The 25,600-nt window shown below is 41.1% G+C and overlaps 1 protein-coding gene across 4 annotated transcripts in view; it reads right to left on the reverse strand.

The window, feature by feature from the left end:
• Positions 1–23,841, reverse strand: part of magl (MAX dimerization protein MGA-like) — a 124,657-nt gene extending 100,816 nt beyond the window's left edge. For all 4 annotated transcript variants that reach the window (XM_060917773.1, XM_060917774.1, XM_060917775.1 and 1 more), the window contains exon 1: positions 23,505–23,841. The gene's annotated coding sequence lies outside the window, so the exon portion shown is untranslated. The remainder of the gene's footprint in view (positions 1–23,504) is intronic.
• Positions 23,842–25,600: the final 1,759 nt, after the last annotated feature.

The following is a 25,600-nucleotide window of genomic DNA, read 5'->3' on the forward strand; positions in this document are numbered from 1 at the left end:
GCTAATCACTACACCACCATGCCGCTTCTTGATCAAGAAGGCTCACCAGCGTCTCTTTTTCTTGAGGACTCTGAAGAAAAAACAACTCTCTCTTCAGACATTCTGGTGAACTACTACCGCTGTACCATCGAGAACACCCTAACCAACTGATTACAGTCTGGTATGGAAACTGCTCTGTCTTGGACCGGAAGGCACTGCAGAGGGTGGTGAAGATCGCCCAGCGTGTCGTGGGAGCCTCACTTCCTGCTATTGAGGACGTCTACAGGAAGCGATGTCTAAGGAGAGCCATAAACATCAACAAAGACTCCTGCCATCTAGCACACAAACTGTTCACTCTCCTGCCCTCTGGAAGGCGCTACAGGAGCCTTCAGACCAAACCACCAGGTTCAGGAACAGGTTTTTTTCCTTCAGCTGTCTCACTGCTGAACTCTCCCCCCCCCCCAACGGTCCTCCCCTCCACACACATACCAACACCCCCCCAAACAAACTGAATTGACTTCACTGCACTATCACTATTTGCAGGACTGTTTCTTCATACCGTGTTTTGTATATACTGCAAATATCTATATCATACTACTGCACTATAGTTCATTCATATTGCACATTTTGTACATACTGCAAATATCTATCATTATACCATTCCATACCCTGTAATTCCTGTACATTTAAATTTGTATATTACACCTGTTATTTACTGCTATGCACTTCTGGTTAGATGCAGTCTGCATTTCGTTGCCTTGTACCTGTGACATGTGCAAGGACAAAGTTGAATCTAATCTAATCCTAGCAGTTCACATACTTTTGCCACTCACAGATATGTAATATTGGATCATTTTCCCCAATAAATAAATGACCAAGTATAATATTTTTGTCTCATTTGTTTAACTGGGTTCTCTTTATCTACTTTTAGGACTTGTGTGAAAATCTGATGATGTTTTAGGTCATATAAATATGACCTAAAACATCATCAGATTTTCACACAAGTCCTAAAAGACGGAATTTTATGTACAAAATTCTAAAGGGTTCACAAACTTTCAAGCACCACTGTAAATCATTTTAGCTAGTGCTTAGCTATCTTAGCCTTGGACTCGACTCCACGGGAGCGAGTATAGAGATCTTGCAGTCACGTGACCGGAAAGTACACAGCCGCCATCTTGTCGGTAAAAAACACCGCTGAATACTGCTGCACCCGTGTACAAAATGGATAAATTTCAACCGACGGACTACACGGCTCATTTTTCTAATGAAGAGATAACTAGACACATGTCTAAAATAAACGACCTATAGATTAGTGACCCTTATCGCTTACCGGACGGAGTTTTCACGACCGTGTCAGTGGATATTGAACTGCCAGAGGTGGAATACCCAGACGTGTATAATTACCTCATTAACTTTCCCTCCCTGTTCAGTGGTGAAGCACTGCGTGCTTATAAATCTCTGGACAGTTATCTTTACAGAAATTCAGGATTTGTCAGCGACTCAGATGTGGCATCTTGTAAACAAGAAAATAACAATCCTCATTGGACGGGTAAGTCACTTAAGTATTACTAGTACTGATACTAGATATATCAGTAGTATCTAGTATAGAGATCTTGCAGTCACGTGACCGGAAAGTACACAACCCCCATCTTGTCGGTCAAAAACACCGCTGAATACTGCTGCACTCGTGTACAGAATGGATCAATTTCAACCGACGGACTACACGGCTCATTTTTCTAATGAACAGGTAACTAGATATATGTCTAAAATAAACGATCTACAGATTTGTGACCCTTATGGCTTACCGGACGGAGTTTTCACGACCGGATTTTGAACTGCCAGCGGAATACCCGGACGTGTATGATGACCTCATTCACTTTCCCTCGCTGTTCAGTGGTGAAGCACTGCGTGCTTATAAATCTCTGGACAGTTTTCTTTACAGAAATTCAGGATTTGTCAGCGACTCAGATGTGGCATCTTGTAAACAAGAAAATAATCCTCATTGGATGGGTAAGTCACTTAAGTATCGAGTATAGCACTGACCAGCCGATTATAGAATAGAATAAGGTAATTCCAAATCGTCCATCTTGTTTACATGGATCTGGCGTTGGAGAGGTAGAGGCTTGGCAGTGGAGATTTGAGTAGCTGTTTTCTGAGCTTAGTCAACAGGCCGGCTCTGCCTGTAGCCTCGCTTTTGCTTCGGCTCCCGGCGCCACCTCCTTCGCTTTGCTTCCAATAACAATCCACGGAGACCCCGCTGGTCTCGCTCGCTATCTCGTCCGGAATGTTATATTATATATATATATATTTTTTTTCTTTCTTGTCCGGAATGTTGTGCATGCGATGGAAATTGCTACAAACCGTCATTTTCTGCTGGAAACCAATGTCCAGTAAGTCCATACGGTTGTAGTGGATATTGAAGTCCGGTACAGACGAACAACACGCAAAAATACACACAAAAAACAAAAAAAACGTGCACAGGTAGGGAGAGCTTGTAGCCGCAGCCGTTGTAGAAGAATTGTATATAGTAGGGTTTTCCAGAAGAAAAGGTAGAAGTAAAAGCAGAAGTAGAACCAGAAGTAGAAGTAGAAGGCGGAATATGGCGTTTGACCGACACGATGGTGTCTGTCACAATCTGGATCGGCTGTGACATCACATGCAAGTGCTCCATAGCACTGACCAGCCGATTATAGAATAGAATAGAATAAGGTAATTCCAGCTGTAATTCCAAATCGTCTTGTTTACCATGGATCTGGCGTTGGAGAGATAGAGGCTTGGCAGTGGAGATTTGAGTGGCTGTTTTCTGAGCTTAGTCAACAGGCTGGCTCTGCCTGCAGCCTCGCTTTTGCTTCCGCTCCTGACGCCGCTTCCTTCGCCTGCCAGACCCAATAATCCATGGAGACCCTGCTGGTCTCGCTATCTCATCCGGAATGTTGTGCATGCGATGGAAATCGCTACAAACCGCCATTTTCTGCTGGAAACCAATGTCCAGTAAGTCCATACGGTTGTAGTGGATATTGAAGTCCGGTACAGACGAACAACACGCAAAAATACACACAAAAAACAAAAAATGTGCACAGGTAGGGAGAGCTTGAAAAGGTAGAAGTAGAAGCAGAAGTAGAACCAGAAGTAGAAGGCGGAAAATGGTGTTTGACCGACAAGATGGCGTCTGTTACAATCTGGATCGGCAGTGACGTCACATGCAAGATCTCTATAGAGAGTTATAGGGGCTCTTCACGTGATGCCATCGTAACTGCAGAGAAGTTCAAATACTAAGTAGTTGCAGTGTCCCAAATCCGCTAGCTGGAATAAATACATTTTTGGGTAAATCGTATAGATCGGTGATGCCTATATGTTTCAGCTCTTGGATGCAACATGATCTGCTGGTATAATCTAAACTTTTAATCAGCAATGTTTCCCGTGTGTTGCCATCTTGGTGTGATGCAGTTCCATAGTTATGCCAATTAGTTAAAGCTCCTCACATTCCAAAAAAAAAAAAAAGAGGAAAAACAGAAAAATGGAGAAAAGCAACCCTCAGCACATCAAAATGATCACATCTCATTCACATCATGTTGTTCTTGCAACACATAGGAAAATGGCATGCACGAGAATTTCTTTTTTTTAATTTTAGATGATTCTGCAGTCAGCACCTTTAAGTTAGTAATTACTGAAAGTAGTCCATCACTTGCTATTAATTAATTTGTATTCAGTGTTACTGCAGTGTTGAGAACAAAACATCAGCTAAATCATCCAGCCAACACCTGTCCTGCAGAAAAAACCCGAGCATCCCGTGCTCACTCTAGGACCCAAATTGTTTTAGCGAAAAGTGCTAAAGACTCAAATTTTTCTTTAGCAATTTTGCTTAGCAAGAAATGCTAAAAGAACAATTTTCTTTTTAGCAAAGTAATTTTTTTAGCAAGATATGTTATACTTCTAAATGTTTCTTGCACTGACATAATATTGAAAAACGAATTGTTATTGTAGTTTGTTGGTGAATCCTCTTATTTTGATCATTTCATCAACTGTATATATGTAATGAAATTGTGTGTTTAATTTAACCCGCTTAATCTGGTTTACGGAGTCCATATTTTTCATTATAATTATATCTAACATTTGGTGTGATGTGCTTTGCATTCTTTGCTATCTATGCACCTTTTAGCCCTTAGTCACCCTCTGTAGTATGCTGACTGGCCTGTGTGTGTGTGTGTGTGTCTGTCTAAGTAATTGGGATCAGTGTGTGTGTTTAGGGGGGGGTGTCTTTATGGGTAGGATGAAGGGAGCTCAGGGAGTTAAAATCAATGGTTGTTTCTTATAAATTAATCTCATAACCCAAATATAAATGATATTCACCATTAATTTCTCAAATGAAACACTTGCAGTCAAAACTTTGAACCATGTGCGTCAAAACGCTCTGAAAACAAGGTACACTTGGTCGATATATCCTGGTTCATCTGGGAGTTCTTCCAAAGTTCTGTCAGGGTTGATATTATGTAGAAAATACGTCTTTAGAATGGTTATATCGTGTTTTTATCCCTAACTGAGAAAGCTAACAGAATATTCTAATATGGTCTCACTTTTTAGATAAGTTTTTGTCATACGTAAAGTCGGATAATTTATTTTAAACAAACCTCGCTATAATCTTGTTCACTAATGAGCGAGAATTGCCGACATTATCAGCGCAACTCGGAAATTGATCATTTTATATGTAAGGTCCGATGCTATTGGAAGACGTAATTTGCGGTCAACCAATAAGAAGCTTCGAAACTCGGGGGCATTGGTTATAAATCAAAACATCGAAGATGGACACGAAAGGCAGGGCCTGAATTTCATTTTTCAGAATGGGGGGGAATTCCCCCCTCAGTGACTCAAATGGGGGGGATTTATACAGTTTGAGGGGAACGCTACTTGTGGGCTTAAATAGCTTAGGTCAGGGCTTTTCAAAGTGTGGGGCGTGCCCCCCCCCCCCGGGGGGCGCCAGAGTTCTTCAGGGGGGTGCAACGTGAGGAAAAATAAACCAGAATAAGTTACTATTGCGGACATTTAGCGAACTTCAGCTAGCCTTTACCAGAGACAAAATGGATCGATTTTTAGTACCTAAAGCTACAGTGAGTGAGGAGACAGAGTCTGGGCCAAGCAAAAAAACAGAACCTCCAGGATGTTGCAATTTGCAACTTCAACGCAAATTCAACCAATCCCCGCGAATTCAGGGCGGTGTTGCAATTATATCCAATCACCGCAACTTTTCCGCAAATTTGACCAATCGTTGGCGTCGACAAACTACCTTCCGCCTTACTTCCGTGTATACGTTCAAGAGAAGCAGCATGCGCGCAGTGTTGCCAGATTGGGCAGTTTCAAGTGCATTTTGGCGGGTTTTGAACATATTTTGGACTGGAAAACGTCAGCAGTATCTGGCAACATTGCATGATGTGCGAGTCAGTGTTTATATAGGCTTAAATTCTGTTACTGAAAGTATGTTATGTTTACAGTAAAGGACTGTGCGCACTTTACATTTTTTTTTTTTTTTACTTAATACAAGAAATTAATGGATGCCAACATTTTTGCCAAAATGGTATTTTATTTTCCATTGTTTAGGCAGCTTCAGCATCATACTGTGAGATTCTGTTCAAATTGTTGTTTTTTCTTCTATGAAGCCTGAGCCATTTATTTTATTACTTTATAATTATTGTTTAATTTAGTCTTCAGGAGAGACTGCCTGCACACAGTACTAGTATTAATAGTTTTTTTCTTACATGAAAGCTGAGGCATTTATATTATATTTGAAGGTAACTTCATGTTGTGCTGTGAGGTTCTCTGCACTTTAACTTTTGAACCTTTTGGATAAGTAAAGTCTATTTTTCTGCATTTTTGTAGTCCTGGTAATCTTTTATATTGGTAAAGTTGTTTATAGGACCATTTCTCAGTGTCTGTTTTTTTTAATCAATAGTTTTTCAGTAATAACTTAATATTTAACATACTCAATTTTAATCACAAAAAGAGAAAATCGCAACAATTTCTCGCAACTTTCACTTCCTCCCGCAATGTAATCGCAACAAAAACCTAAAAAACACCACAACTTTCATCGCAATTTTTTGGAAAACCCCCGCAACATCAGACATTTTAGCCCGCAACAATCACAAAAAAGGCCCGCGAAATCCTGGGGGGACTGAAAAAAGAAGGAAGTATGACCACAATTATTTAAAGTTTGGATTTTCATGGACTGGATCTGAAGATGCTCCACTGCCACAGTGTGTTGTCTGCCAAGAGGTGCTAGCTAACGATGCTATGAGATGTTTAAAATGTGTAAAGGGCAATTCCATGTAAATGTCAACCTCACCATGCAAAAATAAAGCAACATGTAATACATCAAAACCACTCCCAGAGATATCACCTCGGCCTGTATTTTACAGATGTGAATAAGTTGAACCAATTTGTAACCAACCTAATATGTCACTGTCAGTCTTTCTTTCTTATAATGTAAAACCCAAGCTAAAATCAACTTTGATCATGTACAATTCTGTATTATTGCCACAAGCCACAGAAATGTATGCTAAAATCCACAAAACAGCAAAACAATAGCCATCCTAAATATTATTTAAGAACTTTGATAGTTTTAGCTGATATTTAGAGTTTTTCAAAGGGTTATGGTGGTTAAATTGCTGATTTTCTAAACATATGCCATATCTATTTCAGACGCGTCACATCCATAACGCTGACTTTTCCTTCCAAAACTCTGCATGAAATACAAAATATTTTAAACAAAGATTTTTTAATATTCACCTTGGACCCCTCTATCAAATGGATATCTCCATTTCGACATTAGGTTTACAATTTCACAGAGTTTGATAAAAATGTACAGTCACCCAAGAAAAGTGATACTTTTTCTGTCACATCCATAACGCATCTTTTATTGGCATTTTCTGGCATGCCCTAGATGTACTATGGGAATTGTTCTTGTTCTATCACTTCTCCAGTATGGTACAGCCTTAAAATATGCAACACCTGTTTAAATACTGGGAGACAATAAAACATGCACTGGGTCATTTGTTGCCATTTTGAGTTCAAGTGTCACGTCCATAACGCTGGAATTGCCCTAAAACAAGATGTTTTAAAAAGCACAGATGTTTAAAATGTGAAAAAGAAAAAAAATAAAAATGTGTACAACAACCATTTTTTAAAAATACGAATAGAACATTAAGTATAGCAACAACAAAAATTGTAAGGGGGGGGGGGCGCTGTTGGTTATTTGCTCTCCGAGGGGGGGGGCTGACTCTCCCACACTTTGAAAACCCCTGGCTTAGGTCTTACCTTCTGCCACTACTCAGATTGAAGATCTCTACAGTATGTAACCTTTTGTCACCATTTGAGGTATCCTTTTTAGTAGACTTTTCATTTTGATATCTCCAAATTTGGATAGCATTGTCAGACAAAGGCCGGGTGGATAAATGCAAGTATTATTCCCACCAGCTGTCTAAGATGTGGACTGTTCAGTTTCGGGTGGAGGGTAGAAAACCACCACAAAATGAAAGAGATCCTTTGCAGCATGACATTGCTGACTGACTGTATTATGCCATCAAACACCAACAGCCTTTTTCTAGCAGTGCGAGTAAGGCTCTGGGAAGAGTTTAGAAGGTTGTGTGCCTTTTAGTTAAGCTAATTTTACAACCTCCTTAGTGTTGCTTTACACAGCTGCTTCTTCCTCATCTTCTTCATGCACTATTCTTTAAAGGGATAGTTCGGGATTTTTGACATGAATCTGTATGGCATCCCCATCAATAGTGTCGTGCAAACACACTGACTTACCCCTGACAGCATCCTGTGAGTCCAGTTCTTGTCCAGTTTTGGTCCAGACGAAAGTAGTCCGGCAAGTTTGTTGGGGTCACGAAAGTAAAACGTTTTTCGTCTCAAAACAGTACGTGTTCAAAACAGTGATATATTTGCATCACAAAACCGTTGTCAAATAAAAAGTCAGACCTCAAAATCGCTTGGCACTATTTTCTCTCCCTTCTTATCACTGCGCGCTGCCGCCAGGTGACAGCCATGGCTGTTTCATTCATTGTTTACTAGTGATGGGAATTTCGGCTCTTTTGGCTCTTCTTACTATAAGGAGCCGGCTCTTTCGGAAGATTTTTTATAATTATTTCTCATGACTTGTACATTCACATCGAGTACACATATCAATGCAAATTAACATTTAGGGATTTACTAGACCAATTTATATCTGGAACTATTTTCAGCCACAGCACAGGCAAAGCACCGCTGCAGGCGCAAAGACACCGCGCAGCGCCTGTAAACGCTGTGTAGTGGTTAGCGCTGTCGCGTCACAGCAAGAAGGTCCGGGTTCGAGCCCCATGGCCGGCGAGGGCTTTTCCGTGCGGAGTTTGCATGTTCTCCCCGTGTCCGCGTGGGTTTCCTCCGGGTGCTCCGGTTTCCCCCACAGTCCAAAGACATGCAGGTTAGGTTAACTGGTGACTCTAAATTGACCGTAGGTGTGAATGTGAGTGTGAATGGTTGTCTGTGTCTATGTGTCAGCCCTGTGATGACCTGGCGACTTGTCCAGGGTGTACCCCGCCTTTCGCCCGTAGTCAGCTGGGATAGGCTCCAGCTTGCCTGCGACCCTGTAGAACAGGATAAAGCGGCTAGAGATAATGAGATGAGAAGATAGAGCAAAGAAAAACTCAGTCAGCATGAAATAACCTGGAAAATGAATGCGGGTCATTTTTGACCCATGTTGTGCATTAGAAGGGGTGTGCATATGTTTTGCATCAAAGGGTTAAAGGTGCATTACCCCCGCTGACTGGGCTGAAGTGTGGAACAGGAGCTATAGACCTCTTGCAGTCAAGTGACCGGAATGTAAACAGCCACCATCTTGTCGGTAAAAAACACAGCTGAATACTGCTGCACTCATGTACAAAATGGATCAATTTCAACCGACGGACTACACGGCTCATTTTTCTAACGAACAGATAACTAGATATATGTCTAAAATAAACGACCTACAGATTAGTGACCCTTATCGATTACCAGACGTAGTTTTCACAGCCGTGTCAGTGGATATTGAACTGCCAGCGGAATACCCAGATGTGTATAATTACCTCATTAGTGAAAAAAAACGTGCACAGGTAGGGAGAGCTTGTAGTCGCAGCATCCCCATCATGCGCCGCCATATCCACTATTACGGTTGAATATTTTATATTATCAGTTAGATCAAGTATCAGTAGTCTATCACTATTACTGTATATATGGTATACCTGATAGCAGCAATCCATTTTGCACGCCTGTCAGGGTCCCGTGGCAGCCTACTGTCAAGTGTATGTGAGCATCATGGGTTTCCTACACTTGAAAGGGAAGGACTTGGACACAGGATTCCACTCGTCTTATGTTTTATTGATTCACAGTGGAGTTGACGTTGTAGTAGAATTGTATATAATAGGGTTTTCCAGAAGAAAAGGTAGAAGTAGAAGCAGAAGGCGGAAATATGGCGTTTGACCGACAAGGTGGCGTCTGTTTACAATCTGGATCGGATGTGACGTCACATGCAAGTGCTCCATTGGGGGGGGGGGGGGGGGGGGGGGGGGGGGAGACACGACAAAAAACTCTTCTTTTATTTAGCCATTTCTGTTTCTTTTAAAACACTTGATAAAGTGATATCTGACTTGATACGCTCTGCCATTTTGTTTCTCTCTACTCACGGTATACGAGCTGGTATCCTAGTAGTAGGGTAGCCAATCAGAGCGCACGATTGCTCATATCCAGTGAATGTGGCTAGAATAAATTTTATATAATATACGGATGGACGTGAGTATTTTGTATAGGTAATCGTATGAGGCCGAGTAAAATTAAGGATTAATTTCACGAGTGATTTCGAAGTTTTGAAAATTCAAAACTTTGAAATCACGAGTGAAATTGAGCCTTAATTTTATGAGGACCCATACAATTACTTGTTTATAGGGCTAAATTCATACTTCGGAAGCCATTCAAGTTCACAACATTTGTCGTTCACGTTTTCTGAACCAATCAGGGCGCAAGACTATCTTGCACGTTTGAATCAGTTTCTAAAGCGTCTTTCATCATGACACGGCGACACAACACGAGGATTTTGAAAGCGGTTTACAAAATTTTATTGGAACTTCTTTACAAAAGGTGATTGCTAAATGCAAGAAAAACTCTGTGCTTGATCTAAAAGGAGAATTTGCGCATTTCTGTAACCGTAACCAAGCAACGAACTAGCCAATAGCATTTCAGAAATACGGCCCCGTGTTAAGGAAAAAAAGCCCTCCTTGACTGACCAATCAGAATTGAGTAATTTGGCCCCATGTATTATAAACTACGTAATATGCCACTCATATTTTGCATATACCCTACAGTACCTGGGTCCTGAAATAGATTCTCCACTTTTTTTCTTTGAAAAATAAAAAAAAGTCAAAGAAATATTCTTCACTTTTTCTTAATCTGTATTTTTTTCTTGGTTACCAACTTATCAAAGTGGACTTAATACAGGTTTATACCAACCAAACTGGCACAATTCAAATATTTGTACAGATAGAGCTAGGCCTCTCCATTAGGCCAAAAAAAAAAAAAAGTTTCCGGTAACCCGACCGATCGAGAATTTCCGCGTCGAAATTGCCGACCGTAAAGTTTTTATTACAAATTTCCCTCGATATTTTAGTGTAAGCGGCGTTAGTTTGTCATAATTTTTTGTTTCAACGCATTCAAGTTGTGAAAGAAACGATAAAAAGTAAAATGTTTCACCACTTCTATCAGCCCTCCTGCATAAACATGGAAGCGCACTTGTATACTGAAGGAGGAAGGGAAAACTGAGCCGAGGCGCCATTTTGAATCCTCATTCAAGGCTGTAATGCAAATTGCTTCCTCTTCAGTATACAAGTGCACTTCCATGGCAGGGAAAAACACTACGTTTTGCCGCCTATGTAGTCCCTTATTTATACAAATAGGAGTCATTCAGGATTCAGCCATGTTTTTGCTCGGTGTTTTTGCTCGACCCAAGTTCTACAGTAGGCTAGGCTAGGCCGTCTGCTTTTAATGGAAGTCGCCTAGCCTAGGACGTTATTTTCACGTTATTTCTTGATAAGGTGTTTTCACGTTATTACATGAAAATATCATGAAATAACGTGATAATTTCGTATCATGAAATTACGTGATGTTATTACATGATAAATATATTGTAAAAACATGATAACTTTGTTAACAATATCTTTTCACATAATTACTTGATTCTAAGCCAATTTTTTTGAGTGTGGCAGCAATACGCTTCCGTAGATCATAACTCAAACTCTCGCTATATTTTTTTTTATTCGTTTAAAGATTTAAAACACTTATTTTATTATGACGCGTGATATAAAGGATTCTGTGCCAAAATACTATTTTGTAAGATGTTTACTTGTGTTAATTTTTTCGAACAAAATAAAAAATTAAGGAAAAAAAAAAAGTAAACTTTTTCCTACCTACCGACCTTATTTTAGTATTTCATGTTACCGGAAACACTTTTTTTTTTTGGCCTTACATATAAAATTTGGGCTCCACTCCATCTCTAATAAGAAAGACTTGATTTTGGGCATCCTGTGCACCATCAAACTAAAATAAACTTCTTTAGTTTGAGCTTATTATTTCAGGTTATTTTAGCATGAAATTATTCAAAAGATATATTAGGACTCCCTTTAGCTCAAAACAAAACATGATTTACAACTGAACAGAGTTGAGAAGAATCTGGGAACAATCAACGATTTTCCCTTCGATTTACGAACCGAATACAGAATGACACTGCGGTTTTCATCATACGTTATAGTTCTATTCTAGCTCAGTCTAGTTTTCCAGAGGCTAGTATTTTTTAAGGGAGATTGGCATCAATAGGTTGGTGAGGTTATATCTAATTTGACAAGGTAATATTATCACCCACACACATTCAAAGATTATGACATCTTTATTACTGATTTTGGCACCAGTATGTCGTTCACTTCAGTTTCTGTCTCATTATCATCAACACCCATAATGTCTCAGGAAACTGAAGCACACGTCAACTGACTTAATGTCACTAGTAAAATTAATCATCAGTTTAATAAAAATATATCATCTCTCACTCCCTTAGGACCACAAAGACGCAAATTCTAACCTACATTATTATATTACAACATTCAAAATCCCAGATGACATCCAAATCAGTTGTTTTCTATTAATCCCTTACTTTTTTTGAGGGCAAAAATACCCAGGGGTTATAGCCCCGAAACGTAGCTCCCTTAGGTCGCTTGCCGTCTGACAGCACTTTCACTTTGGCGTTTTTTTGCTGTCTCTTTTAAACCAGTCCCTGTATTACTGACACTGTCCGATGTGCTTGGGGACGGTCAGGGCTCTGAGTGTGCCTCCCCTGTGGCTGTTTCAGCCCTTAAATCATCTTCAGTGCTTGAAGAAGCTCGCTCAAAAAACAAACAAACAAACAAATAAATAAATTAAAAAAAAAATCACCAGCTTAGACTGTGCCATTGTTTGGTTCACGCAGAGATAATTACACTGCCGCACCAGGCCGATTAAAACACAGTGCGATTGGTCAAAAGTTTGTCACTCATTTGGTCATTATGTGTAGTCGATTTTTATTGGTCACAAGCAGGGCTCTACACTAACTTTTTTTTTTCAGGAGCACACGTGCTCCTAAGTTAAAAATTTTAGGAGCACAGGGAAAAAAATGGGGGCACAAGCAGGTTTTCATTTTAAAGGTTTATTGCAGCGCAAACCTTACACTACGTTCAGACTGCAACCTGAAACGACCCAGATCCGATTTGTTGTGAAATCCGATTTTTTTGTTAGGCCGTTCACATTACCAATTACATGAGACTTGTATGTGATCTCCAATATGAACGGAAAACGACCCAAAAGTGTCCTGCATGCGCAAATTGACACGTAATAAGCACATCTACATAATACGTAAACAAAAAAAAAAGCGCACTCTTCAAGTTTGCAAGTAAAGCATGGAGATGAGGCGAGACCTGGCGATGTGGTTTTTGTGGCGGCGGTGGAACTCACACAATCTGATTAATGTGGGCAGCAGACTACTGAGACCGAAGGTGTCAAATTACTGGAAATTTCCAGAACAATCTTGTAATACAGGATGATTTAACATCCAGGTCCCTACCAAATCCACCATTAGCTTGATCAATTCTATAAAAGTCTATTTAAATTCTGAAAACTGTACAAATGTTGTTTTCCACCAAAGAGGCGGGATCAGCCAACGCAGAATAGTGACGTTTGTCTCTTGTTGATGACGTGTAGGTCGCATGAATGCGACCTGTCCGGTCAGACTGCAGTCACATGTGAAAATATCGGATATGCATCAGAATTAGGACCACATATCCAAGCAGCCTGGGTCGCATGTGAAAAAATCGGATCTGTGTCGTTCAGATTGTAAATAACAAATCGGATACAGGTCGCATATGGGAAAAAAAAAAATCGGATATGGGTCGTTTCAGGGTGCAGTCTGAACGTAGTCTTAGACACACCAACACATAAAACGCAAAATTCAATTGAGAATGAATGAATGAACAAATGAACGAATGAACAAACAAATGAATAACGAACAACTGAATGAATGAACAAACAGTAGCTAAACAGAGAGCAGAGCTCAGCAGAGCTAACAACATCATCAAGGACAGCTCCCACCCTGGCTCTGAGTTCTTTGACTTGCTGCCCTCAGGCAGGCGTTACAGGTGCATCAAAGCAAGGACCAACAGACTCAAAAACAGTTTTTTCCCCATAGGCCATAACCACCTTGAACAATTAGCCTTTTTCACATTATGTCACTTGCAGGGGAACTCATATCCGTTTTCAGCCTTTTGAATGGAAGAAGAGGTATACGGCGGCAACATATGTTAACAAAACTGTGTCATTCACAGATAAGATTGATAATATTGCGCATTGTTGTTTATCATTACGTATTGTTAGCGACCATTCCAGTCATCTATCTGCCTTGTTTTGGAAAGGAAGTTTACTGACTTTCTATGGTTGCTACTTGTTAGCCAGCAGATTAGCATGCCGCCTCTTCTTCCATTCAAAAGGCTGAAAATGGATGTGAGGTTCTTCTGCAAAGTGACGTAATGTGAAAAAGGCTAATTACATGCACTGACTGATGCCACTTCTGGCAGGTGCAACAATGCACCAACAAGGACCTAAAAGGACAATATTCTCCCACTTACCTGATACAGTGCAATACTTATTACAGTGCAACCTCACAGAGCAACTTTTTAGTTTTTATAGCTTTTGTATATTTTATATTTCTACACTTTTACATCCATACCCAATACAATGCAATACCAAATACAGTGCAATATCCTGAGTTTTGTAGCTGAACTGAGTTTCTATAACTAATGTGCTATTAACATCTGCAACTCAACACGCCCAGTTGTATATATATCCTTTGTTTTCCTGCTGTGTTGTGACATGCACCATTTGTATATACTGTATATTATTTGTTTTTCTGCTGTGTTGTATGTTCCCATCTAAATGTTTGCACTGGGGTGTGTGCTTTCCATCTCATTATATAATTTTCCCGCACCTTCTCCCGTCGTTCTAGCTTTCTTCACTGCACTTTCTTCCTCGTCCGTTCTTTTATTCTTGTTTCCACCATCATTGCTTTTAAAAAACGCCGTTATTCTCTGCATAGCGAATATATTTCTCAGCTCGGTCCGAACCAGCTCTCAGTTATATGATCTGATGAATCCCTAAAAAGCACTTTTCCCACCTAATGCCACACCTACAACATACAACCGTGGGAAAGAGGGGCAATCACAGAAAGATGAGTAGAAAACGGGAAATGTTACGGGGGATATTTATTGAGATAGTAGGCTATTGTAGCGTTAGCACAAAAGCACCAGACTCAACTTTAACTGAAAGTGTTATTCAGTAGCCTAAACTTATTCAAGCTACAGACCGAGAAGAATAAAAATGCTGAAATCTCATGTCCTGGTAAAACGCACTAGCATGGCAGAACGGCAAAAAAAAAAAAAAGTGTAACTTTTTCACCCCCCGGGAACCACCGCAGTGCAAGACAGAGGCAATGCACGCAACCACAGACAGGGAGCAAGGCGCAGGCAGAACACACACACGCACGTACACAACACTGAACACACACACACACACAACAGGCCGTTACTCGTTACACTATATTAGGTAGGCTGTCCAGCACCGGATTTACATACTTTGCAGTTTAACGTTTGATACATTTTAGAATGTTAAACTCATCGCATCTGTGCTCAGTGCTTTCCTAAATTGTCGGCCGCAAGAAGCCCTCACACGAATGCATGTGGTTTTTTTTCGTCGTTCGCATGCCAAAAAATTCGCTCGCAAATGCGAGTGAAATGTGCGCACTGTAGAGCCCTGGTCACAAGCATGTGCTAAGTGTTTACACTCTGGCTTCCCGCCGTCTCTTCACTGGGGTTGGATTTCAGCAAACGGAGGGAATTGTGGAGAGGTTTCTATAAAAGATGACTTATGATAATGACAACATACATTCACACTATGACGACTGCTAGTAATTTTCTCTTCGTCACTGATGGATTATGTTAGTCAGTGACGAGTGCCAGCGAGAGCCCTACAGTACTGTACAAGTCTTTGGCACATGAAATGAAATGCTATAGAGCAAAGATGCCTTCAAAAATAATTAAATGAAATGTTTCTATATTAAAAAAATTTAGTAAGTAAGAAAAATCAGTAAGCAGTAATGCATGAAAAAAGTCAATATATGGTGTGAGACGACCCTTTGCTTTAGAGAAAGGGGAAAAAAAAAGTAGTCTGAGGTACAGTGAGTGCAGTTTTATAAGGAAATGAGCTGTAGGTTTTACTGAGCATCTTCCAGAACCAGCCACAGTTCTTCTGGACACTTTGTCACACTTGCTTCTTCATTTGCAGCAAAACCCAGTAGCCTTCATTATCCATGTATCCGAAATCACTCACTATATAGTGAGTTCGCCATTTTGTAGTGTTGTCCCAATGTAGAGTGAGAATTATTACACCCTATATAGTGCACTCCTAGAAACCCACAATACACCGTGAAAAGTAATGTATAACCGATGGTCACTAACCAAGCAATATATACCATCATGCATTATGGTCATGGGGGGGGGATGGACAGAGGAAGAAACACATAAATGTGTTCAAGTACAATTAAAAATACTAAGAGAATTTTAAAAAAAGCTAAAATAGAATAAGACAGATAAAATACAAAGTTACAGTGCAGAGTGAGGAATTAATCAAAAGCCTCAAATTTGATTTAATAAAAGTCAGTGCCAAAGAAGAAAAGTACTCAGGCTTGATTTAAAAGAACTGAAAGATGCAGCAGACACAAAGTACTTTGGATTTATTAATGTGGGAAATACGCTCACTATAATATGGATTTACAGCAAAAATACATGCACGTATTTATTATTTTGAAAACCCACAAGCCAACTGATCTGGCACGTTTTAATTGTGCGACAGTAATGACGTAAATATCGGTGTGGCGGAATAGTGTCCGAAAGTGTTTTTTTTTCTTTCTCTCTCTTCCATTTTACCAATGAGCTCACTATATGAGTGAACAAGTGAGTGATTTCAGACAAAAACATACCGTGTCCGAAAAGTTGTCCGTTGTCCGTTAAGACAGAAAAGGTATGTGTGATACATTGATTAACAAGGGGGTTTCATTGGGGTATGGTAAAATAGAATACTGTTGGGTTTTTTTTTTTATTAAATACTGTAACTAGATCAAAAGATTATATACAATTCATTGTTGTTTATTTTCTTTTCACTTTTGTTACCAAATCAAACACCATACATACATCTGATACATTCAGGAGTGAAACTGAAAAAAATACAAAGTAAAAATATGCAATATTTCTGATCAAAAATTACACGCCATTTCACCCTGAAAATGTCCTAGAATGCAGGAAATGAAGTCTAAATTTCAAAAATTTTCTGGGGGGGCATGCCCCCAGACCCCCCTAGAGGGACTTCGCGCCTGCGGCGCTCGTCTTCGCACCTGCGGCGCTTATCAGGATTATATAAAATATTATTTTTGACTGGTAAATTTCTTTTTCTGCCTAATACCCTATGCACAAGGGGGTCACACCAGATACTGAAAGCAAAGGTTCACATACTTTTGCCACTCGGGCAATTCCATGTAAATGTCAACCTCACCATGCAAGAATAAAGCAACATGTAATACATCAAAACCACTCCCAGAGATATCACCTAGGCCTGTATTTTACAGATGTGAATAAGTTGAACCAATTTGTCACAAGAATTGTTCCCTTCGCCTTAATATGCCAGTCTTTCTTTCTTATAATGTAAAACCCAAGCTAAAATCAACTTTGATCATGTACAATTCTATATTATTGCCACAAGCCACAGAAATGTATGCTAAAATCCACAAAACAGCAAAACAATAGCCATCCTAAATATTATTTAAGAACTTTGATAGTTTTAGCTGATATTTAGAGAGTTTTTCAAAGGGTTATGGTGGTTAAATTGCTGATTTTCTAAACATATGCCATGTCTATTTCAGACGCGTCACATCCATAACGGAATTTCGTCACATCCATAACGCTGACTTTTCCTTCCGAAACTCTGCATGAAATACAAAATATTTTAAACAAAGATTTTTTAATATTCACCTTGGACCCCTCTATCAAATGGATATCTCCATTTCGACATTAGGTTTACAATTTCACAGAGTTTGATAAAAATGTACAGTCACCCAAGAAAAGTGATACTTTTTCTGTCACATCCATAACGCATCTTTTATTGGCATTTTCTGGCATGCCCTAGATGTACTATGGGAATTGTTCTTGTTCTATCACTTCTCCAGTATGGTACAGCCTTAAAATATGCAACACCTGTTTAAATACTGGGAGACAATAAAACATGCACTGGGTCATTTGTTGCCATTTTGAGTTCAAGTGTCACGTCCATAACGCTGGAATTGCTCACTCACAGATATGTAATATTGGTGAATAATAGGTCATATTCATGCAGAAATATAGAAAATTCTAAAGGGTTCACAAACTTTCAAGCACCACTGTATCTGCTTTAAGGTAGTCGTTGCTACAGCTAAATCAGAGAGGGTCATGTGCAAACGTCTTTTTCACATGGGGACATAAAATAATCATGGCAGAGAAAGTACTCACTGCTGTCAAGTTAGATGCAAACATATGGAGAGATTTTTATTAATTTTTATGAAGTAACCGAAACTTCATAAAACTAACTAGCCTCATGGACATTGCGACAAATATTCAGCTGTTTCCTTGCTGTGTACAGTTTTACCTTAGAGTGTTTAGAAACAAAATCAAGACCTTTTTAGCCATCTCGCTGAACATGTTATGGACCGAATACAAACACACTTCCGGTGTCACGGTCTGATCGTGCGCTGGTATAAATTTACCATGCGCATGTGCAGACCGATTTTTTTCCCCGGTCAACTTCCGGGAAGTCTAAATTTACCATTTCTTGCTGCGATTTTGTACCGAGCATTTCAACACATTTATGGACTAATAGAACGCGAATTGTGACTACAATTGTGAGATTTGATTATCAGTACGACAAGAATGGTTTGGATTGAATTTTATTAGTATATGTGTAAATGAAGTTAATAAAGTTGTTCAAAACACTTTACATTCTGACTTTGTTCTTTCATATATATACTTAAATCAATATTCATGAAGATAAAGTTCATCATTCCTGGCTGCTGGCTGGTCTGATCTAGTCTGGCTAACGCAACTTCAAAGCTCTGCGAGCATTGGTCTGGCAAAGATATTAAGCCCAACCGTTTCCCAAAGCGCGTGGTTGACCCGCCTCCCTGAAATGCCTCAGTTTGCTACTGCTCGAAGCCAGAAAAGGCTGTGACGAAGCTTAAACCAATCACATCACTCTTTCCTCTGACGTATGTGACGCAACGGAAACTGCTTGAGTAACAGGAAGAAGAAGGAGGAGAATAAATACCTCCAGGGCTGCTCTTTGCTCCGTTTTCAATGAGAACTTCCCGTTGAATGCTTTCAATACAGCATCTACCGCTGTGTCAAAGGCTTGCCGCTGCTCCATGTTCGTAATGTTTCCAGTGAATGAAGCGCTTCCGGCATAGATTCTGTAAACAATCTATGGCTTCCGGTTGCAGTTCTACTACGTCACTGCCTTGAACACGCCTCTACCCACGGCCATTGGAGATGCTCAAAGTTGATTGGCTCCCGATTTTTCGGGAGCTTGGAAGAGCTGGAGATAGCTTGCCTTGCCAGACTAAGGCTACGTTTACACTAGACCGTATCTGTCTCGTTTTCTTCGCGGATGCACTGTCCGTTTACATTAACCCCCCTGAAAAAGCGGGGAAACGGGAATCCGCCAGCGTCCACGTATTCAATCTAGATCGTATCAGCTCCGGTGCAGTGTAAACATTGAGAATACGCGAATACGCTGTGCTGAGCTCTAGCTGGCGTCTCATTGGACAACGTCACTGTGACATCCACCTTCCTGATTCGCTGGCGTTGGTCATGTGACGGCGACTGCTGAAAAACGGCGCAGACTTCCGCCTTGTATCACCTTTCATTAAAGAGTATAAAAGTATGAAAATACTGCAAATACTGATGCAAATACTGCCCATTGTGCAGTTATGATTGTCTTTAGGCTTGCCATCCTTCCACTTGCAAGTAATAAGTGATATGCGCTGGGATCTCACACACAGCAGCTCAGTCCCGAATCGTGGCTTGTTCACTTCACTCGCGCGCTCTGTGAGCTGCGCAGGGCCGGAGTGCACACCCTCCAGAGGGCACTCGCTGTTCAGGGCGGAGTGATTTGGAGCGCAGGATGCCTGCGGAGCCGAGCGTATCCGCGTATTGGTGTTGCTGTGTGCACGGCTAACGGTTTTAGTGTAAACGCGAATCGTTTTAAGAACGTTAATCTGATGATCCGCTGATTCGACGTAATGTAAACGTAGCCTAAGTTCGCAACAGGCCCCCGTGTTGCGTCACACTTAGGATGGGCGGGCCCAGGCTAGGTCTGATCAGCATACTTAAGCCTAGGTCACAACTGGACGTGCGATTTTTTGGCCGTGCGATTTTTGGCATTTCCCAAATCGCTGCGTTTTTTTTTGTTCGCGGAGAAAGACACACGTTGGCCGTAAGTTTGTCTTGCGACCTGAAAAAAACGTAAGTGCCCGTAGAGTTTGTTTGACATGACAAAAAACCTCTGCGGCCGGTCTGCGGCCAGTCTACGGCTCGAAAATCAGCACGTCACACGCGCGCCCTCCGTGCGTTTCTTGCACGTAGACCGGCCGTAGGAGCACATACGGCCGGTTGTGACCGAGGCTATAGTGCATAAACTGGAACTAAAACACAGGTCATTCATTCATTCATCAAGATAAAGTGAAAATAATTTATTTGTGGATCAAGTATGAACGTAAATCCCACATCATATCGGGCTGGTCAATTCTGACTAGGCCCAATGACAGCAGTCTAATTATACCAAGTTGGTAAATTTGAGAGAATAACTAAATTATTATAATCATGAGGAGTCTTACTTAAACAAAATCAATATTCATCAAGATAAAGTGTAAATAATTCAAGTATGAACATTAACATATAAATCTCATATTAGGCTGGTAAATTCAGACTAGGCCAAATTATTTGCCTATTTGTGAAGATAGCGCTCACCCACTGTATAAGGAATTTCAGCTCCTTCCATCTGGTTACAGATACAACCTACAGTACCTGTCTGCAAGACAAAGCGTTTCAGAGGAAGTTTTGTCCCCTCTGCTATTACAGAGATTAATAATATAACTTCTAAACATAGGCTGTAATAGCACAATTTATTTTATTTTTGTTTTATAATTAATTTTTAATTTGTTTATATATTTAAAGGGGTACCAAATATAATATATACAGTTGCTGATGTGACAAAGTAACGTATTCTATCAAATTTATATACTAGAAAACAACGAAATAACTTGGTAATTGTAAATATAATACTTTATAGGCTAAACCGCACAAGATTCGCCATTTTTAAAAGACCGTGACGTCAGCGCTACCCACTGCACTAGCGGAACTCTCCGAAATAGAGGAGATAAGCGTGTAATCATGGCGTCGGGCGCATCAAGTGAAAGCGACAGCTCTGTCGAATCATACGAAGAGATCCTGCAAGACACACTGCAAGCAGGCTATGGCTTAGAAGGGTACCAGTTTGAACCTAGGAGAGGTACTCTCAACTCCGGTGATGAAATAAGAGAAGAAAGCTCGGATGACAGCGAGGATGAGACTGATGCTGACCATGGGCATGGCGAGCGTGGGGCAGAGCGTCTGCGTGCAGGTGACACGGCGTGGTGCTCGTGCGGAAAATGTAACGTGGAGTTGCTCACGAGTCCAGCAGAATTTATTTGCTGCAATGAGATAGGCGCCACCCGTGGACTTGCGAAATCGTCGCAAGAGGCAGAAACGGGTATTTCACACGTGCTAGTCCCAACCTCAATGAGCCAACACAACTGGGCACATACATACGTCATGAGTGTTACGCAGAGAAAATGAACGTGCATTCTGATTGGATAAAATTAATATCATGGCGGGCTGTTCAAACTGCGGAAATAGTTTGCTCGAGCTACTTTCAAAACACTATAACTTTCCAACCTTAGAACAAAAAAAAAAACTTTTGTAAGTCTTGAATAAGGTTCGTTAATGTGTGTTTTATTGTTATATTTACTCTATATATATTGCCCTCTGTTCCCCTTTAAGGATCTTATCAGTCTCATTTTATTACATATTCATCAATCTATCATGGCTGGTATATCACTGTTTTTTTTTTTCCACACAATGTGACACTATGGCTACGTTCACACTGCAGGCTGAAGTGACTCAAATCCGATCTTTTCGCCCATATGTGACCTGTATCCGATCTTTTATTGACAATATGAACGACACAGATCCGATTTTTTCAAATCCGACCCAGGCCGTTTGGATATGTGGTCCTAATTCCGATCCCTATCCGCTCTTTTCATATGCGACTTCAGTCTGAACCGCCAGGTCGCATTCATCCGACTTACACGTCATCAACAAGCCACAAACGTCACTATTCTGCGCTGAAGTAGGCGGCGGGTCTCTCAAAAAAAGTTACAACAACATGGCGCATAATCACGGGCGCAGATAGAGGGTGGGACTCGTCCCACCCAGATTTAAATTCACCTCGTTCGGTCCCCCCTACTTATAGGGAGGAAAAAACGTCTATGCTGTCATTCTTTGCATAAGGCAAACCTCACGGAAAAATCAAAAGACTAATTACCATTCGGTTTATTGAGGTGCACAGCAGTGTATACATAGTTGCAACAACTCACATAAAACAAAGACTGATATTCGGTTGGTTGAGCTGCGCAGACTGCACAGGTTGCGAGCTCGAGCTTGGTTGCTATGGTTACTAACAACAAGTTTGACAGGCATATCCGTGTTGGGGTTGGTTTGCTGGCAGCTTTGTCCCCCCCAGTTTTTTGTCCCCCCCAGTTCAAAAAACGTATCTGCGCTCCTGCGCATGACATCAATGCGAGGGACGCGTCGGGCTGTGAAGGTTCTGAATCTTCTCAATGGAAGGACGCAGAGGTTAGGGAGCTGATTTCCATTTGGGGGGATACAGCTATTCAAGCTAGACTGGATGGGTCATACCACAACCGGGCGGTTTTACTTCCGTAAACACTGGCCATGCTCACTGTGTGTGACGTCGTCGTATCCTGCAATGCGCATGCGGAACACTTTTAGGTCGCTTTTCGTTCATACTGAGGATCACATACAAGTCGCATATATTTGTTAATGTGAACGACCTCACAAAAAAATCGGATTTCACAAAAAAATCGGAATTGAGCATTAAGCCTTGCAGTGTGAACGTAGCGTTAGTCACTCTGGGATACACTACTTTGGTACTGTCTAATGTTTACTGTTTTTAAACATTTCTGTAATATTTCAAATATGTTTGTATGTTAAGTGTCTTTTGTTTTAAAAGTTTTGTATGACTGGAGATCACTTGGCTGCACACCAAATCTACCTTTGGGTACAAATAAAGTTATCCAAATCTAAAATTATACCAAGTTGGTAAATTTATACTGTGGTAAATTCAGACCGTGGCTGCTACAGTTTAAATTTACCTGGTAAATTCAGACCGGTGGTAAATTCAGACCGTGACACCGGTATAAATACAGCTTGACGATCCTTGTATTAGAAATGGAAAGAAAGAAACGATCACTGAGCGTAAACTCATCGGCACTGCTGCAAAATGGACTGAATCATAGATATTTAAAGTTCATATTCGTTGAAAACATAAGCATTGTGAAGACGGGTTAGAAATTGTTTTAGCTATTTGGTGAGCTAGCTAGCTAGCTACTGCTAGTTAGCGCTACTGTCTTGCTGCTCTTCGCAAAAAAAAAAACAATCCCAAGCGCATAGCTTCATGCTAATATATGTGTAAATACAATAAGCTTCGGTCGAAATTTACAGTATTTATACATTTTGCTGATAAATAAAGTATTGTATTACCGTAGGAGCTGAGAAAAACTGGACAACTTCGACGAAGAATCCAAACTCACCAATGGTGGCTAGTTTGCAGCTAAAATCCACACAGCTCTGAAAAGCGCTATTGCGCATGCGCTCAAATCACGACGGCATTGGCGCGTGGTTCCAGCACAGGTCCGGCTCGGAGCGCGAGCCCGTCCGTCCCGCGCTTTAGAAATGCAACAGCACGCGCAGCACTCGTGGCTGTTTGTTTGTTTGTTTGTTTGTTTTTCTGACCGCGTGTGCATGAGTTCCAGCCCACTTGCCTTTCACCGTCAGCAATGCACGAACGTTCAAAATGCTCCACGAGTTCCTTCGCCGTGTTTGGGCTCTCAGTCCAGAACCGTACCGTGCATCATGACGTCAACTCTAACACACGTGCGCGCGCCTACGGGCGTGACGTCATAGCGACCGCGCAGGCTCTTGGGGTGACGGAAGCTTTCTGATCCTCATCACGTGTTCAGAAGTTCTCATGGAGGAGAAACGTGCATGAACGGCATTTTCAAATGGACGAGGCTGTGATGCGCGGTTGAAATGATAAAAACTGTGGATCCGAATTAATTGCGAACCATTTGAAATTTATACCATTAAAGAGTTTCTGAATTGTTGATTTTGTTCGATCACTTACTATAGTCAAGTCAACTTTATTGTCAAATATGCTGTACATGCTCGACATACAGCACAGGTGAAATATCAGTCCTCTCTGACCCACGGTGCAAACAGGCAATGCAATAAATAAAAATAGAATAATTGAAAAAAAACAAACAAACTCTAGATAGGAGCTAGACATAGACTAAACACTCAAACAATATCAAATCAAGTTTATTTGTACAGCGCTTTTAACAATAAACATTGTCACAAAGCAGCTTTACAGAATTTGAACGACTTAAAACATGAGCTAATTTTATCCCTAATCTATCCCCAATGAGCAAGCCTGTGGCGACGGTGGCAAGGAAAAACTCCCTCAGACGACATGAGGAAGAAACCTCGAGAGGAACCAGACTCAAAAGGGAACCCATCCTCATTTGGGCAACAACAGACAGCCTGACTATAATATTAACAGTTTTAGCAGGTATAACCCTCAACTGTCCTCATGGGGCCGTCCTTCACAGGAGTGGGGCGATAAAACTCCGACCAGACACAGGGCACCAGGATGGATCAAGCAGGTCCGAGGGGCAGAAGAGGCCAGCATCTCAATCCCAGGATCAACATGTAACTCAGAGGGACAGATTGGGGGGGGGGAACAATATCTCATCTCATTATCTGTAGCCGCTTTATCCTTCTACAGGGTCGCAGGCAAGCTGGAGCCTATCCCAGCTGACTACGGGCGAAAGGCGGGGTACACCCTGGACAAGTCGCCAGGTCATCACAGGGCTGACACATAGACACAGACAACCATTCACACTCACATTCACACCTACGGTCAATATAGGCCAAGTTTACATTAGACCGTATCTGTCTCGTTTTCTTCGCAGATGCACTGTCCGTTTACATTAAACCGCCTGGAAACGGGAATCTGCCAGGGTCCACGTATTCAATCCAGATCGTGTCCGCTCCGGTGCTGTGTAAACATTGAGAATACGCGGATACGCTGTGCTGAGCTCTAGCTGGCGTCGTCATTGGACAACGTCACTGTGACATCCACCTTCCTGATTCGCTGGCGTTGGTCATGTGACGCGACTGCTGAAAAATGGCGCGGACTTCCGCCTTGTATCACCTTTCATTAAAGAGTATAAAAGTATGAAAATACTGCAAATACTGCCCATTGTGTAGTTATGATTGTCTTTAGGCTTGCCATCCTTCCACTTGCAAGTAGTAAGTGATATGCGCTGGGATCACACACACAGCGGCTCAGTCCCGAATCACAGCTTGTGCACTTCACTCACGTGCTCTGTGAGCTGCGCAGGGCCGGAGTGCGCACCCTCCAGAGGGCACTCGCTGTTCAGGGCGGAGTGATTTGGAGCGCAGGATGCCTGCGGAGCCGAGCATATCCGTGTATTGGTGTTGCTGTGTGCACGTAAATCGTGTATTGGTGTTGCTGTGTGCACACTAATCGTTTTAAAAACGTTAATCTGACGATC

Source organism: Neoarius graeffei, chromosome 3 (genome assembly GCF_027579695.1).
Source record: "Neoarius graeffei isolate fNeoGra1 chromosome 3, fNeoGra1.pri, whole genome shotgun sequence".
In the NCBI taxonomy this organism is placed as follows: domain Eukaryota; kingdom Metazoa; phylum Chordata; class Actinopteri; order Siluriformes; family Ariidae; genus Neoarius; species Neoarius graeffei.